This window comes from Phocoena phocoena, chromosome 12 (genome assembly GCF_963924675.1).
Source record: "Phocoena phocoena chromosome 12, mPhoPho1.1, whole genome shotgun sequence".
Taxonomy (NCBI): Eukaryota; Metazoa; Chordata; class Mammalia; order Artiodactyla; family Phocoenidae; genus Phocoena; species Phocoena phocoena.
Genome location: NC_089230.1, coordinates 14,374,962 through 14,392,419, shown reverse-complemented (window position 1 = coordinate 14,392,419; position 17,458 = coordinate 14,374,962). Strand labels below are relative to the sequence as shown.

The following is a 17,458-nucleotide window of genomic DNA, read 5'->3' as shown; positions in this document are numbered from 1 at the left end:
TATCCCTACAGGCACATTCTGACTGTAGACAGGGCAGAAGTGGGTAAAGGGGCAGGACTGTGGACCAACTTCTAGACGGCCAGCCTGCAGTAACCCGCTAGCCCTTTTAGACCTTACTCAAGGCTCCTACAGAACCCCAAGTCCCCAATCCTGGGATTCAGATTGATTCATAACTACCAGTGGTCTCTTAGGTTGCTATCAACAGCCATAAAACTCCAAGCACTAAGAAAACATTGTTGCTTACATGACTCCACGGTTTACTCCACAGTCTAATATGGAAGAGGGCGCTAAGGGTGACAAGAACTTAACGAGTAGAGGTATTGTTTTTTTCGAAGAGGAAGCCAAAACATGCACTCCGGAGGCTCTTAGGAACTGATGTCCAGCTCATGTAGTATTAAACGGTTTCACTGGAGAGATATTAGGATTAGATGGATAACTCTGGGCAGATAAGTGAACTGTCTCATCTTCAGTAAATGGGTCCTATGAAAGTGAGGCTAAGTGGAAAAAGACTGGCATTTGGCCTAGGTGAGGTTCTTTGGTTCCAAGCTTGGTCTTCACAAAATGCTTTATCTAGTTATGAGTCTCGAGGACAGAGGTAGTTACCACGTTCAAAGGAAGACAGTTTGATTCTTACAGCTCTTCGTGACCTGTCAGTTCCCTCTGTAAAACCTGCTCCGAAAACACAGCAGGGTTTTCTCTTTGATGCTTAGTCTGGGTCACACTGACTGCAAACGACAAACAATAGTGTGATGTATATTTTGATACATCTAGATAACTATTGAATATACGTGTTTGTATTTCTTCTCGTCTGTCAATCTATCCATCTATCTTGAATGAGTTGTCTCTTACCTATTAGAAAGTTTACTGGAAGTAGTCTTTTATGGATTCTTCGCTGATAACCATGCAGTGCTTTTCTGTTGAATTAAGAGAAACAGAACCTCCAGATAAAGTGATTTCTTTTCGACCTTGCTCTTTGGAGGAGTTTCTAGATCCTACCTATGGAATACATGCCATTATGTGCAGTGTTCAGGGAGCCTCCGATATTGCCCAGCAGCGCATAGAAAGAAAGAAGAATTGCTATGACTTGAATTTTTTAAAATATAGATTTTTCCCATGAAAATAATATATGAATAGATTCTCCATGTGAATATTAACAGAAAATCAGGTAAAGCTAAAATTTCCTCCACCACTCCTAATTTCATTCCTCTACCTAAATACAATAAACTGATAATTAGTTTATAAATATATATACGTGTGTGTGTGTGTGTGTGTGTGTGTGTAAACAGAGAGAGAGGGAGGTTTTTGGGAGATTTAAACATAAATGGTATTACATGGTATGTATTACTCTACGTCTTGCTTTCATCACTTACTAGGATGTCTAGAGATCTTTCAATTCATATAGATCTATTTTCCCTCTCATGATATCCTGCGTGGTATTTCATAACATAGGTATTTCATAATTTATTTAATCATACTGTTGGATATTCCCAATTTTTCACAATCATAGACAGCCTTGCGATGAAACACCTTATGTGTGTTATTGTATATATTTCAAGTGCTCCTCTAGGGCGATTATGGAGATGCAGCCTTGCTGGGTTAAAGTGTGCACTCACTTTTCAAATGGCTTTCTTACATGGCAGAACCAATTCACTTTCAGTAGATTATGGGAAAATCAGTCCCTCCTCCGTCATCAACAACGGATAGTGTCAAATTTAGAAAGTTTGCTAATCTGACTGAGTGCAAATGGTGTGTGGTTGTTTTATTTTGAACTTTCCTAATGCAAGAAGAGATAAGGGTAGCAATTTTTACATGTTATGCTTGTTCAGGTCCTCTGAGAAGCAGACACTAAGACTATACCAGATGTGCAAGAAGTTTATTAGGGAAAATGCCTGTGAAGGAAAAAGGGGAGAGAGCAATGGATGTGGTAGAAGCTGTGGGACTGCCATGCAGGTTGGAGGAGAGCAGGGGAGGAGGAGGGCTGGGGAACCAGACTCTCAGACCACAGTGTAGTTCTTAGAACACTTGGCCCAGGCCGATGTGGAGCCTTTGAACCAAAGTCACCTGTCAGAGGAGTCCAGCGCCCGTGCCTCGCAGGAATCCTGTACCCGGCAGCCCTCTTGCTCAGTCACTGGCTCGAAGCAGCCCATGGGAATCGTGGCCTCGGTGTGAACTCAGCAGCCAGAAAGTCTGTCAGGTATGTTCCCCACAGCAGATCTGAGTGGTGCATTTTTATGGCTACCACATATATTTATTGGCCATTGGATTTCCTCCCTCTAGGAAGAGTTTCTTTGTAAAGGGTCACAGAGTAAGTAGTTTAGGCCTCTCGCACCTCCTTGACTCTGCCTTTATAGCAGTAAAGCAGCCAAAGCCTATACTGGGTGTGTGTTTCAATAAAACTATATTTACAAAGGCAGGTGACAGGCCAACCTACGTTGCAGTTTCCTGACTCCTGGTCTCAGTTTCCTGACTCCTGGTCTAGGAGATGCCTGTTTCTATAGATCTGTTGCTTGAGAGGTTTATAAATTTTGCCTGTAAAACTATTTGGACCCAGAGCTTTTCTTAGGAGGAACTTTGACTAAGTTTCTCATTTATTCTGTGGTTACTGGTATGTTTAAGTTCATTTACTCTTATATCGATATTGATAAATCATATTATTTTTAGAAGTTCAGCCACATGGTGTAGATTTCAACTTTCTTACTACTAATTTTTATGTAGTCTGCCCTTACTTTTCAAATTTTCTATATTATCACCTTTTTTATCCCACTTTTTAAAAGTTGATGTTTTATTTTGGATAGACTACATGAAATTAAAAAAAAAAGCCTCTAGTACAAATAGATAGAAATCAAATAAATGTATAGAACCCAAGGTGATATCAATTATTTGTCTAAATCTTGATGTTCTGTGTATAAGGAAGAGCAATAGCCACAGTTATGATGACACTTTATCAATCTAGCCAGATTCATTAATACTTTTCTTTTTAAAAACCATCCATAAATAGAATTATTTTTTTATTTTATTTATTTTTGTGGTACGCGGGCCTCTCACTGTTGTGGCCTCTCCCGTTGCGGAGCACAGGCTCCGGATGCGCCGGCTCAGCGGCCATGGCTCACGGGCCCAGCCGCTCCGCGGCACGTGGGATCTTCCTGGACCGGGGCACGAACCTGTGTCCCCTGCATCGGCAGGCGGACTCTCAACCACTGCGCCACCAGGGAAGCCCCTGCCCCAGCTTCTTATTTGTAAAATGGAGTTCCTAATCGTACCTACCATGCAATACTGTGACATTTAAAAGAGTTAATGCATGTAAAGAACTTAGAATCGCGTCTGGTACAGGTAAGTGCTACCTACTGTTAGTGTGAGTATTATTAGTCCCATGTGCTTTTGTGCTTGCTTTTTTCCACATCTCTGCTTGTAAAGGTTTTATTCTGCATTGTTTCATCTCCTGGCATCTATCCTTGGTTAATTTTATGTAATGGTTGATGTACTTTTTATAAGAAATTTTTCTGGTGAAGTTCAGCAAAGGATGGTTCATTACTATGTCAACACCAGAGATCGCTGTGATATCTTTTGCTTCACCCTCAGAACTTCAGCAGAGGTGTCTCAGCAATGAGGGAATCCTCAATGGTCCCCACCCTCCCACTGGCCATCTTTGCCTCTATTTCTGGGCACTGTCCTTTCACAGCCTTCAAGATATTGTGATGTCAGAGAACTTTCTGCCTTGGTTGAGCTAGTCTCCCCTGAGCATCAGAGATGGTGGTGACAGTTGATGGAGTGGGCTATTTTGATGCTAATTTTGCAGGGTTGCGGAGGGAGGGGCATTTTGTGTGAGCACAGTATTGGGGGGAGAGTATTGCAGTGGGAGGATAGAAAAAAGTATTGCAGTGGGAGGATAGAAAAAAGACTCTCTACAAGTCTTGTAGAGAGTACCTCTTAATACTATTATGCCTATTTACCTGATTGTTTTTTTTCCAAAGAAAAGCTGTATTATTGACCAAAATTTTAAAATTTCTCATTTAGTTTTATTTGCAAATGTATTGATTTCTTTATTTTTATTTATTCATTTCTTTCTTCTACTTTTTCTTTTTTGGAGATGTTATTTTGTTTTCTTCAATTTCTTGAGCTGAAATCTTATCTCATTTATTTTTAGTCTTTTTGGTTTTCTAATGAATACATTTAAGGGCTCCGAATTTTCCTCCGAATAGTGCTTTAGTGGTATCCCATTGTTTCCACCCTTCCCAACCTGTTCACAGTTTATTAGTATCCTTTTCAACAAATTCCAACGTTCATCACACTGTCTATGTAATTATCTAGTTATTTAAAAAAACATACACATTTGTTGACTGCCTTCTGTATGCCAGGCACCGTGATAGATTTTGAGGATACGATGATGAATAAGACAGTCTTGGCCTTTTAAAAACTCTCAGTGGAATCCAGCAATTTGAGAAAGCAGTAAGAAATTTCTACCACTCAGCATCCTATGACTAATAACTGACATATGCATGGAAATGTACAGTTTGCAAAGTGCTTTTTAATACAAAGGGCATGTCGGTTAATTCTCATTACAACCTAAGATATAGGTATTATTTTTGTTATTTTTTAATCATTATACCATTTTACTATGAGAAAACAATTGGACTATTTCCCCCCCAAATTCCAAAATATAAATTATTATAGCTCATGTGTAGATTATTAAATGACATAAGAAAGGTGATAGAAATGGCATGATGTAGAGACACAATTCATATTCCAGGCTCCAAATCTTGAAATCCTTCTACCATCTTACTTGGTGTGTCTTCGTTAGCTTGGAAAGTTACTTAACCTCTCTGATCTTCAGATTCATGATCTAAAAATGGAGAAAGGGGATGGAGGTTAAGGTAATAATTTCTAATGCTTTTTCAAACCAAACATTTTATGAGTCTTCCTTGCATTGTACCTCCACTTATAGATTAAACATTTTGATAAGTTCACTACAGACTCTTCATTGTGTTACTGAAGTTGTGATGAGAGCCAGCTATTATTCTGTGGTAGAATGTAAGTGTCTCCTGTTCATTGTTATACTTTATTGTGGTGATACATTTGCTAGAATTATTTGCTTTTTCTACCCTAAATGGGATATTATTGAAATCACAAAATACAGAACATGGAGAGAGAATTTTTTACAAGGCCATCTCTTCTCCAGCAGAGGAGAACTAAGAAGTCAGATTTTGTCCTGGCCTGATACTGTCACACATCAAATGCCTGTGTTGATTTGAGAGCTGATGCAGCTCGTAATGATACATCATAAAGTATACATATTATTTTGTCCTGGCCTGACGCTGTCACACAATCAAGTGCTCATTGAATAACACTGCAGTTCACTAGGTAACATAGTCTGAACTATTTTGCAGGTTGCTGTCCTGATTTTATGACTTGACTAGGGGACAATTTTCATATCTGTTACTTTCCTGCATGTATAAAACTTTTTCTTTTGCCCACATAGCCTAAGAGATTGTTCAGGTTATAATGCCAGTGACAGTCTTATCTTGATTTTTGACATGGGAGGGAGGTATTTCTGGACTAGGCAGTTGTAGGTGTCATCTATAAATGTTCTAAAAAATGTGGACCAGGCCGAGGACATCACAGAGTCTGGGTCAGAACTTTAGTTCTGGACCTGGCTCTGCCCCTAAATCAGCACAGTGCCTTAGTTTCTCCTCATTACAGCAGGAAAAAGAATACTCGCTTTGTCTATTTCATGAGTCTGTTGTGAGGATACAAAGAGAAGATGTATATAACGTCATATGAAAACATAAAGCATTCTAATTCTTCTGTCTTTATGTGAGAGGAAGGGGCACATCTCTCCCCTTTTCATTCCTCCTTTTCTTTTTCCTCTTCTTTCTCTTTTTTTTTTATTCTTCTTCCTTGAGTTGTTTGATGTACAGCCAAAGGTTTAGTGACTATCTGCTTTGTGCCTGACACAGTTTCAGGGGCATTACAGAAACTCGTTACTTAATCCTCCAAATAATCCACAAGATACTGATATAACCTTTCATTTTTGAAGGAGAAAACAGAAGTTCAAAGAGATCAAGGAAGTTGCACAAGCTATGAACGCCAGCACACAGTGAAGTCAAACTTCCAGTCAGCTCAGTTTGATTCCAAAGTCTGTAGTCTTACCTGTGATCAATCTATTGATGTCTTTTGTCTAAATAATGTTCCAGAGAATTGTGAGCACAAGTGTTTTAGTTTTGACAGAGAATTTTCCTGAGGTGAAACCAATGATCTCAAGACTGTCTGGCCAAAAAACTGAGCTGGTAGACAAAAGTGTTCTGAGAAAGCATCAGTCTGGAGACCCTAGAGACAGAAATGGGAAGAATCTATTAAATTTTGGCTGAGTTGGGAAAAATTTTAATTAGAGCTATTATTCAAAGAAATGAGAATCTGTGACCAGTCGTCCCTAATTTGAAGGGAGTTCACAGGAGGACAAATTCACTTAAGTTTATTTAAAATGGGCATGGGTAAGATACCATTTATTCAGTTATAGTTCTTTGTTTACTGGCTTCAGTAAACTCAAACAAAAAGGGATTATGTTGGATGGGTGCCACGTAGATCATAGAGTAACCGCCATGGGACGACCAGGACAAGAGCTATTTGGGCACTTGGGAATGAAGAGCCTCCGACCATCTTGCTTTGCTGCTTCACTCTGGTCAAGAAGAAAAGTCCCTGGAGAGAGGGTCTGATTTGACCAGCTTGGATTGTGTCTCTAGGCCTTGGCTATGAGAGGAATTTTCTTGCTGAACTCATCTGTGATGGATTCTGTGGATGCATTTGGCTTGGCAATTTGAAAGCCTCTTGGATTAGGACTCCATCAAGACTGTCTGTGCACGGTGGGGTAATATTTACACTTTTACTCTCCAAAGGGAAATCAAGGGATCTCAGAAAGGAGGAATGGCTGCTAAGCAGGACCCCTCCCCCCATAAAAAGTTCTGTTACAACGTATACTTTACAAAACCTTTTATTTTAAAATAAGTTTAGACTCACAGGAAGTTACAAAAACAATACAGAGAGTTCCCATGTAACCTTTACCTAGCTTTCCCCAATGATAACATCTCATATAACCATTATTAAAATAAGGAAATTGACATTGGTAAAATACTGTCAACTGAACTACAGACCTTCTCAGGTTTTGCCACTATTTACATGCATTCTACTATATCTATTTGTATGTGAACATGTGTTTGTGTGTGTGTGTGTGTGTGTGTATATATATATATATATATATATAGAGAGAGAGAGAGAGAGAGAGAGAGAATTCAAATCATATTGCAAGCTAGTTTTGTAAACTGATTTAAAAAAAACTTATCAGCCATTAAAACTATTTTCCCACATCATTTGATGTTTTTTCTACAACATAATTTAATGGCTATATTGTGTTCTATCTTATGGATATATCAAATTTATTTATTTAAAACTTTACAATGGATTAAAAGAACTGTTTCAGTGTTATAAAGATCCTGTGATGCACATTTCTGTACATAAAGTTTTCTACGATTTGAGTTCTTACAAGATGCTGAACTAGCAGTGACCACTGGTTCTCATCTTTCACATCGGGACAGATCATAGAAGGAAAACATTAAGATTCAGAAAAAAACTGGGAGGATTGTTTTGAACTGGTGTGTGTACGTGTGTGTGTATTTGTTGGGGTGATGGCTGCAGCCAGGTGTGGCTGTGGGATGATAAAACAGAAGATGATGAGTTTTTAGAGTCCTGCTTTTGCCTGGAGTATTCAGGGTCTGCCCCCACAACTGTCGCTCAGACTGCTGGGGTGTGTATCCTTAGAAGTAAAGTCCAGGCAGTGAGGAAGCTGTCTGGGAGAATAGGCAGTTGAGGAAAATAGAAGGGGGTGGGTGTAATTTAAGGACCACCTCGTCTTAACGGTGCCTGTCTGTAGGTAGCTGAGGATGAATGCAGACACAAGGAGGTGTTTGGTGGAGCAGGAAGTAATTGTAATTTCTGGTACTCAAGACTCTTCACCTTCACACCCACAGAGATGTGTGAAGTAAAGATGATCAAACATCTTGGTAAAATTTGTTGACTTAAATATATAATCAATACGAAAGAATAAAAAAAGGGAAGGTTTATTCATAATTATCCAGGCTTAAAATGCTAGATCAATTCAACATTAAGGGAGTCGATGAAGATGTAGGGGAAAGGTTAAGGGATGTGAGATTATGCTTAATTCTTAACTTGTTGGCAGAAGAAAAAAAATAGGAAAGGACTAAAAAGAAACAGAAAGCAGAATCAAATTGAAATAATAAAATAAGATGATAAAAAGGTTTACAAATGTATCACTCATTACAATAATTACCAATGGATTAAATTTGCCCATTCAAAGGAACTATCAAATTAGATCATAAATATGCCAGACTTACGTTTTTCATATGACCATATCTGAAGCATAAAAACACACAAAACCAGAAAAATAAGAGGATAGAGAAAATGAACAAATATTAACCAAAGGAAAGCTGGTGGAACTGTAAACGTCAGACAAGACTCACTTTTAGACAAATATCATTATCAGTAATAGAGAGAGGCAGTACATAAGTTTCAACTCACAAGGAAGATGTAGTACATTCTAAACATGTATACACCTAATTAAATTGCCTCAAAATATATGAAGCAAAGATTATGAGAACTATAGATTCAAGCATAAAGATTGGAAAGAAAGAAATACTTCCATCATTTTCAAATTATATTCTTATTTATGTAGAAAATCTTAAAGAACCTTCAGAAAAATTATTCAGAACAATAGGAGAAGGCAGCAAAATGGTTGGATATAAAGTTAATATACAAAAGTCAGTATCATTTCAATGTACTAGCAAAACTGACAGGAAAAAAAGACTTTAACGTTAGAGAATATCAAGAACTTGAGAACAGTATAAAATGCTAAAAGACTTCTTGGAGAAAAAAATCGTAAAACTTTATTAAGAGATATTAAAAAGACTAAGTAAGTAGGTTTATATTATATTCATCCACGAGAAAACAATATTTTGAGGATGTCAATTCTCAAAGTGATCTATAATTTCAGTGAAAGTCCAATAAAAGTCCCAGCAAGGTTTTTCCTGATACTTGATAAATTAATTATTAAATTTTTGTGGAAAAGTAAAGAGCTAAGAATAGCTAGAACATTTTAAAGAAGAAAAGTAAAGAGAGGGTCTTGCTCTATTAGACATTAGGACTTATTCTGAACCTAGCATAAAAAAGGCAGTGTGATCTTGACATAGAAATAAACGAACTGACCAACAGAATATGTTTGAGAGCCTATAAACTGAAGTTTGGCATATAACAGAGGTGGCATGCTAGATTATTGAGGCAAGGAGGGATTATTCTACTGGGTAAAAATGGTTAAATATAATGGGAAAAGGTAAAACTGAAAATTGGATTCCCGTGTCATACCACATAAAAAGTTCAACTCCAGATGTCTCAAGGACTTAAATGTCAAAAACCAAACTTTAATTTTTTTGCAGAAAATTTGGTGACTATATGTTGAACTTTGGGTAGGGAACAAAATCCTTTTTAAAAAAGTCCTAAATATAAAAGAAAAGATTCTCATTGTTATTATTTTTAAAAAGTCTTTGTTAATTTGATAAGTACAAGTTATATCTCATTCATTAATTTGTATTTTTGTTACTACTGTGAAGTTGAATATTTTTTCATGTCCTTTGGCCATTTTTATTTCTTCTTTTGTCCATTCATGGCTATTTTTTTGACTGTGATATTTGTTTCTCATTGAATAGTCAGAACTCTTTATATTAAAAACTCTTTATATTAAAGAGTTATATTAAAAAAACTTTCTCACTATATACATAGTAAATATTTTCCTTTATTTGTGGTTTTACACTTAGTTTTGCTTTTTGTATTTTTTGCTATGTAGAATTTAATACATTTGAAAGCCCATAAACAGACCCATACATGAATTGAAGTTTGATACATGAGACAGGTAGCACGATAGATCAAACTTATCAATATTTTCCTATATGGATTCTGCTTAGAAAAGCTCTCCCATCCCTCAAGGTTATATTTATTTTTCTTCTATTACTATAATAATGTTTTCATTAAAAATTAAGACCAACCAAGGTTTTTTGGTTTATGCTTTACAGTATAGATACAAATTATTAACTCAAAATAATTCATTTTCTGCCAATATATTATTCCAAAATAATTTATTGAATCGATTCTTTCCTCACAGAATTGGTTAGGTCCTATTCGTTTATTTTTGCTTTTATTTCTGCTGCCTTGGAAGACTGCCCTAAGAAAACATTGTTACAATTTATGTCAGAGAATGTTTTGCCTATGTTCTTTTCCCACTGAGTTGAAATGCCATTTTCATCAGATACTAAATTATTAAATATATTTGGTCCTTGTATTTCAGGTTGCTATAGGGCTGTTGTAACAAATGCCACAGGCTGAGCGGCTTAAACAACAGAAATTTATTTTCTCACAATTCTGGAGGCCAGTAGTCCAAGATCAAGGTGTCAGCAGGGTTAGTTTCTACTGAGGCCTTTCTCCTAGGCCTCCCTGTGTCTTTGCATTGTCTTCCCTGTGTGTGTTTTGTGTCCAAATTTCTTCTTCTTATAAGGATACCAGTCATCTTGGATTAGTGCCCACCCTAATGACTTTATTATAATTTAATTACCTATTTAAAGACCTTATCTCCAAATACAATCACATTCTGAGGTGCTGGGTAGATATGAATTTTTGGGGGGGAGGGACACAATTCAGCTCACAACAGTACTGTATCCGAAGTCCAATGTGCTATCCATTGCCCTATAGAGCCCGATGCAACAGTACTCTTCTTAAACTTGTAATTTGGTTGTATTAATGAACTCTTTCTTACTGAATCAATCTTAGTTCAATAATAATGCTTAACAAAACTTGCAGGTTAACTTTTTTTTTTTTAATATATATTTTTTGGCAGCACCACAGAGCATGTGCGATCTTAGTTCCCCGACCAGGGATCAAACCCGCGTCCCTTGCATTGGAAGCGCAGAGTCTTAACCACTGGACCGCCAGGGAACTCCCCCAGGTTAACTATTCTCCTTACTTCTTTCAGATATATCTAAGCTATTCTCATGTATTTATTCTTCCAGAAGGCCTCAATGCAGGGACTGATTTTGGAAATTAGATTACATTTATAGTATTAAGTTTCTGAGTCTATAACATAATGAATCCTTTAAGATCCTTTATATATATAAAAGATTTTTTTTTTTTTTTTGCTTTTATGAGTGGGATATTTTTTCATTTATTTTATTCCAATCTGTAGATGAGACGATAAGAAAGCTTTTCTTTCTCGTGATTGTTTTGAGATTTTGAACTGAAGTCAAAGTGCTGTCTAGGAAGACTGTGACGATTTATACTGCCCCCAGCACTGTCCCACAGGGCCTGTTTTGTGCATCAGTAGCACTGTAAATATCATTTCAAAACTGGTAGCATACAGTCTTAAAACTTCGTAAGTCTTTGACTACCAGTGGGGTTGAACTTTAAAAAAGTATGTTTGTTGGCCTTTAGTATTTTGTTTTTTGTAGATCTTTGGCTAATTTTCCTGTTCACATGTTCCATTTAAAAAAAACAGACTAAAAAAAATCTTTTTAGTTTTTATTGGAGTATAGTTGATTTACAACGTTGTGCTAGTTTCAGGTGTACAGCGAAGTGAATCTGTTATACATATACGTATATATATCCACTCTTTTTTAGATTCTTTTCCCGTATAAGCCATTACAGAGTAGAATTTTAAAGAGCTCTTCATATATTACAAATATTAACCCATTGTTTATTATAATTAGTATTTTGCAGGATCTCTTTTCTAAATACAGTTTTTTTTTTTTAGCTCTAAGTCTCAGAAGGTAAGCTAGTTACTTTATACACCAATTTTTCAGTAACTTGTGATGTATTGACCATGAATACCAGTGACAGTCAGGATTTCCCTTTACTGTCAATATTTGTCATCTTTTGGAAAGATTATTCATGGCTTTTGAGACAGTTGTTCTGTGCTTTCTTTCAGTAAACACATTTATCTGAGAGCAGAAGTGACTCTCCCAGACATACTACCAATGCCTAAACAAACTGTGTTTGTTAGCTTTGTCCAAAAAAATTTGGTTAATAGATTTTATTTTGGTAGGTCTAAAGTTCTGATCAGTCAGATAAATGAATGTGTAGCTTCAGATATCTTCAGAATCTGAAACCGATTCATTTGATTAGGAGTTATATTCTCTAGCTCTCAAAGAAGGTTAAGTTTTAAGTTTTTTCTCCTTGATTAAATTTATTTCAGATAATCTAATATCTACATGCTAGGAAAAGATGTAATCAGACCAAGGCCTCACAGAATGGGTTACAATCATACAAGGCAGAAAGAATTTGTTTCCTATAAAGTGATGCTGAGATGTAGATGTGGGCTATAAGTGGGCACAATGTTTCGTGTCTTCAAGGACTTGCAGATACAAGGTTCCTAGATTTTCAGAGCTCCTAAATTATGACAATCTTTCACATTGGGAGAGTTTTTAGAAGATCAACAAATGATAGTGAAACAACTCTTCAACTATATTAAATTAGTCTATCTCTTACTTACAGGGAACACATTTTAATTATTTTTTTTTTTTTTTTTTTTTTTTTATGCGTTACGCGGGCCTCTCACTGTTGTGGCCTCTCCCGTTGCGGAGGACAGGCTCCGGACGCGCAGGCTCAGCGGCCATGGCTCACGGGCCCAGCCGCTCCGCGGCATGTGGGATCCTCCCAGACCGGGGCACGAACCCGTGTCCCCTGCATCGGCAGGCGGACTCTCAACCACTGCGCCACCAGGGAAGCCCAATTATTTGTTTTTTAAAATGTTTCCTTGTCTATTCAGGTAAGGTTACCACATGTCTTTCTTCTTAAAAACTCAGATTTTAGATTTATGGTTGTAAATAAGTTTAATGTTGTGTGGGAATTAAAAACTATTTTGAAAATACATGGCAACATATGGATGCATTTCAAAGTTTGAGATCCACTGTACCATGGAAAAAGGGACATTAGTCAAACTGGACAACTTCTGAAGACATGAACCTTTAAAAATAAAACTTTGTCCATTATATTACATTGAAACTACTTACAATCTGCTGTGGAGTTAAATATTTTGGGTAGCAATTGTAGCCCACAGATGTTTGCACACTGCATAATCTTCTAAGCAAAAACAAGTCCTTTTCTGGGGAAAATTATTTTAAAATTTGATTGTTAGTTAATATCACTGCATTGACACAGGTTACTGGAGTGGCTCTACCATGTGCATTAAATATTTTTTCTTTATGAAATGTATTGAATGAAATTTTCTTCAACACTGATCAACTTTTTGTGCTAGTTCTTCAGTCTCTGAGTTTAAACATGATGTCATTTTTTTCTCAGATCTGAAAAAGCCCCAGAAGAAATAAGGGCTGACTCTAAAGAATGGCTCACTGAAATTAAACCATATACAATTTTTGGTTGTGCATATTAAAAAATTTGTTGAATATTGGCATTTTCATATCATTCATTCTAAAATCTTTCTTTTGTGAGGTTATTGACCAAAAATTTGTGATGACTAGAGAATTATTTACTCATCATAAGCTTTATGTTTTAAAATACTTTTCAATATTAGAGTAATCTAGGCACATTCCAAAAACTGGAAAATTTTGGAGGCTAGTTTTTTGTTCCTTTTTTTTTTGCAGATTTATTTTTATGCTACATTCTGTCTCTGCAGTTAGATTTTAATCATCCGAGACAGGTACCTTATTGTACAATTCTTAGTAATTTTTCATATCAGTTAACCATGAATGCAGCCCGCACTGTGGCGCCTTGAGTGTGGTAGGCACTTGGTAAATATTTGTTGATGGTTCTGATTATAGTGTAATGAAATATGCTAAAGGTAACTTAAACTTTTGTCAATAAAATTGGGCTTCAGGTTAGTTTGACCTTTTTGGTTTCTCTAAATATTTCCTTTCATGTAGATGAAATGACCCACAAAAGTACTTATTGATTCTGAAATCCTTTTTCCCTTCTACATTTCTTTTTTTAAAATTAATTAATTTATTTTTTATTGAAGTTTAGTTGATTCACAATGTTCTGTTAGTTTTAGGTGTGTAGCAAAGTGATTCAGTTATATATATCTAGTCTTTTCAGATTATTTTCCCATACAGGTTATTACAAAATATTGAGTATAGTTCCCTGTACTATACAGTAGGTCCTTGTTGGTTACCTATTTTATATATAGTATATATAAAATACAGTATATATAAAAAATAGTATACACTATTTTATAGTAATGTGTAGATGTTACTCCTAAATTGTTAATTTATCCTCCCCCCTCCCACCTTTCCCCTTTGGTAACCATAAGCCGTCTATGTTTCTGAACTCTGAATTTAAGAAATATTTCATAATCCTTACTTATACATAAACACAATCAATGCTGTTGTTCGCTAATTTTATTAAAATTGTGGTTATTAACACTCCTTACCTAATAAAAATAGTTGATTCCCAGCATGCACAAAGCACTTTTCTAAGGACTGTTCATTTCAATGAGTCAAGAATCTTGCATTATTTTCCCTTCCATGCAAAATTCAGACGCCAATATTAAATATATATTTATAACTAATATGTGCTTTTAACATTTTTATTCAAAATAATAGTAGATATCATATATTAAGCACCTCCTATGTGGTGGACTCTGTTCTTAGTGCATTCAAGTTATAATCTCATTTAATCCTCACATAATCCTAGGAGGAAGGAACATCATTCTTGCTTTACAGATAAGGAAACCCGGGCTTAGAGAATTTATTTCTCACTAAGATCACAGAGCTAGGAAAGCAGCCAAGCCTGGGTCTAAATCCAGGTTTTTAAACACTGTAGTACATATGTGCATAAGTCTACTAGAAAAGCTTTTCCTGAAAACAGCCCGCCTAGCGCTTACTAAAGGGAGGCCCCAAGAGCCTGCACCGAGAAATGCCAAGGCAATGGCAATGCATTGACCAACAGAGGGGGTGGCTGGAACCCCAGACTCATTCAGTCCCAGAGGTTAGTCTTTCCTACATAGAATCAGCCAGCAACTCTCCCCTTTTCTGGTTCCATTGTTTATCCTGCAAACTTCCATTCATAAAATGGTTTTCCATTTGGTTTGCCCAATGATACAAGTGTCCCAGCCCTTTTTACCATTGAGTTCTCATGACTAAGAAATAAATTGGTATGCGGGTTGCTCTATAGGACTCTGCGAGCCATCCTGTGTTGTCAGCAAAGTCTGGGGACTGACCCTTGATAGGAATAAGTCAAGAAGGCAGATGCCTTCCTTGCCAACACTCCAACCACACCGAGAGCTTTCCATTCAAAATGACAGTCTAAAGGTTTATAGTGTGAGTCTCAACTAAGTTAAAAAAAAAAAGAACAGAAAAATAATGTGTGTGGTATACACATCAACTCATAATGTTTACCCCTGAAATTCAGAGCAGGTTATGGGTGATCATTAAAGCCAAATTAAGGAGGCAACAGGTATAGAAACATAAGGAACTGTCAGGCATAATTTGCCTGAAAATAACACATTGTTACTGATAATTGCTTGTGGGAAAGACACCTTTATTTATAATGGTAAAAAGAATAAGAGAATTACTAGCATTTATGTATATGCAATATGTCCATGTTATAATAGATGTGTCTGCACGGTCATAAGTTTAGCACTTTGGAGTTCAATACTTTCAAAGAAATCAGGATGAACATCAGTTCTATGCATCCACCTAGTAGGTGCAATGAACGTATCCATTCTATGGGGAAAATGTATAATTCCCAGTAAACTCTGCAAAGGACTTTATGACTTGCTCTGGCAACTTCTGTGAACATAGCATACCTTGGGATGATGGATTAGCAGAATTTGTGTTGTTCTTAAACTCTCAACTTCGTTATCCCGCGACTTTATTTCTCATATTCCCCATGATTTTGTGGCCAGTTCAGTACAATGGTTGGTCAGTATAGCCCAGTGGCTAAACTTTGAGATGAACAGATCTATGTTCTGAAGATACTTCTGCCATTGTTAGAATGTGGCTCTGATCAAACTACTCGCCCTTTCAAGCGTTTCCTCATCTTCCAAACCTCATTTATGGGGTTGTTGTGATGATTAAATGAAAAGCATGTAAAATTCTTCAAAACTTAAATTTGAGCTAAAAGTAGGAAGTCTCATAAGAATGTATCCAGTAGGAATCCAGTCATAGAAATTTGAAAATAGGCAGAAGCAAACAATATTTCATTAAGAAATATACACCCGTGGAAAAAAACATAAAGAAAAAGAAGGGAAATATAGAAGCAAAATTCTGGGTAGTGGTTACCTAGCCAGGGAAAAGAAAAGGCTCTGAATTAGGGAACAGAAAAAGTAGGCTTTGCATATTTTGGAAATGCTCCAGTTCTTTGGTTGAGTGGGCTGTATTTTAGATACTCTTTTTCCTATTGTAATTTAAATATATATATGTTATATAGATTCTTTTGTATGTATGTTTTACTCACAGTAATTATTTATTAGTACAACTGAGAGGGATCTCTCTCTCTCTCTCTCTCTCTCTCTCTCTCACATACACACACACACACATACACACACAGGCAAGCCCTAATACTCTGCCTCATTTCTGAATTTCTAGCGGTTTGTGAGACAGTGCTTTTAATCCTTGGCTGTACGTTAGATAATCCTGAGAAGCTTTAAAATGTTTACTAATGCTCAGGCTCCACTCTGAGACATTCTGGTTTAATCGATTTGGGGTTTGGGCCCAGAATCAGTATTTCGTTTAAAAGCCGTCCAGTTGATTCTAAGTGAAGCTAAAATTGACCAATACTGGGATTACTTTCTAAGAGCTAGTGCAATAGGTAGTAAGCAAAATAAAGGGGGCAGGGAGAGTTAAAAAAGTACTAAAATAACTGAAATAGTTTGATAGTTGATATTTTTAACAAAGCACCCGTATAATAGATATCATGGGGAAAAGCACACTTCGACGGGCTTCCTTACAAAGATTTTGCAACTTACTGTTGCTTCTGTTTTGAAATATGTATTGTGGGGATCAGGGTGGGAAGAGGAGAGCTGCTGTATAACAATACCATGCCTTGCAGCAGGGTGTCCAGATGAAACGTAAGTGGAGGCTCAAGCCCAGTCATCTCCCCAGGGTGTGTCTCCTGGTGAGGGGCTGCTTCCAATGGGAGGAAGAAGTGCTTTTTCCTAATTAGCACAAAGGTTCCGGACGCACTTACCTTGGCATGGCTTTCATTTTGGTGCTTAAGACTGAATGCCACCAAATATTTTTTCAAACGCAAACAAATATCCAAAATAATTATGGGCACCAATCAATCAGAAGGGATGCCGGCCAGAGGCATATGAGCAGAGTCCTACGTTTCTCCCCCCACCCATCTCCCAGACTGCCAAGTGCTAACTGCTTTAGTTGGATGAAATGAGATGGGA

At 36.7% G+C, this 17,458-nt stretch overlaps 1 pseudogene; it reads left to right on the top strand.

Annotated features, from left to right (window-relative positions):
* The first annotated feature begins 244 nt into the window (after positions 1-244).
* Positions 245-17,458, top strand: part of LOC136131820 (ubiquitin-conjugating enzyme E2 E1 pseudogene) — a 146,458-nt pseudogene continuing 129,244 nt past the window's right edge.